Source organism: Elephantulus edwardii, unplaced genomic scaffold (genome assembly GCF_000299155.1).
Source record: "Elephantulus edwardii isolate Elephantulus edwardi_28Jun2011 unplaced genomic scaffold, EleEdw1.0 scaffold00066, whole genome shotgun sequence".
Lineage (NCBI taxonomy): Eukaryota > Metazoa > Chordata > Mammalia > Macroscelidea > Macroscelididae > Elephantulus > Elephantulus edwardii.
In genome coordinates, this window is record NW_006399816.1 from 5,832,160 (window position 1) to 5,833,448 (window position 1,289).

The window sequence follows — 1,289 nt, forward strand, 5'->3', positions numbered from 1 at the left end:
TGGACTCAAACAGTGGACAGAGCCCCTAGAGATAGCACATTCTCCTTGCACTCATCCTCCATACCCATGGGGCCAGACAAGCCTCTGCTCTTAAGAGGCCACAGGAAGTGGTGGAACTCCTGACTTGAGCTCTGATTAGCCCCTCAGCGCTAATCAGGGCACCTTCCTGCTCAATGGCATCTCCAGGTGTTCCATCCCTAAGGAAGGTGTTCCCTACACTGTATATGTGTACAGCACTCGTGGGGATACTGAGGAGCCCCCACATGTCAGAAGTCACAAGCCTCACCACTTGTGCTCCAAATATTCTCCACCCTCCAGTTTTAAAGGGGGAGTTGGCTCAGCCCTAAGGCAGCCCTTGGCCTACCCCTCAGTGGCTTTTCTGCCACTCCTCGCCCCTCGTAACTCCAAGGTAGAGTAGGGGTGCCTTCTGCTCATCCCCATCAAAAGCACCACTTCTTAGAATCCCACCACATATGCATTCCCTCTTCATTTCTCCACCACCTGCTCCTCACCTGTAGCCCTGGGAAGCCCTGGCTCGTGGCTTCCTCCTCCTGGCAACTGCTCTGGGGACTCAGGCTCCCCAGGGACTACTCACTGATCCTCTGACCTCACAGCACCAGAGCTGCTCCAGGTGCCTCCCCTCAGTGGTGAGTTAGTGGTCAAATTCTTACCTCTTTGCAGAGACCTCAGTTCGATTCCCAGCCAAGGCCCCTCATGCACAGCCACCACCAGTCAGAGGAACTTTGCATGTCGCTATGACGCGGCAAAGCTTCTGTAGTGAGACAGGGTAGTAAGAAAGGCCTGGGGGCCAGCTCCTTCTAAAAATGAGGCAATTATTTTGGAGGCTAACAGCCTGACCGTGTCATGTGTGGGGTCCTCGTGAGTCAGAGGCCAACTTGAGAGCTCTTTAACAAAGCTCATTCTGCGCATTTCCTCGGCTTCTCACCCACCTCCCTGCCTCAGTATGCAGCCTTCCTCTGGACTCCTGTCATGACAATAATGCCTAATCATATATCTTTTTTAAACAATTTTCTCCCTCATCTGTTTCAATGCAGTGTACATGATATATTGTCCTTGGATAGAGGACATATCAGATATTAAACTGATACTACAGATACTACACTTGATCTTAGCCAAAAGGCCGAGAAGTGATAATGGTCAACTTTTTTAAAAATTCACAATGGGCAAAAACAACTATGAGATATCATCTTACCCCAGTAACAATAGCAAAGTTCAGCAGAGGAGCAAACAAGAAATGCTAGTGAGGTTGTGGATCGGTTGGAACACAA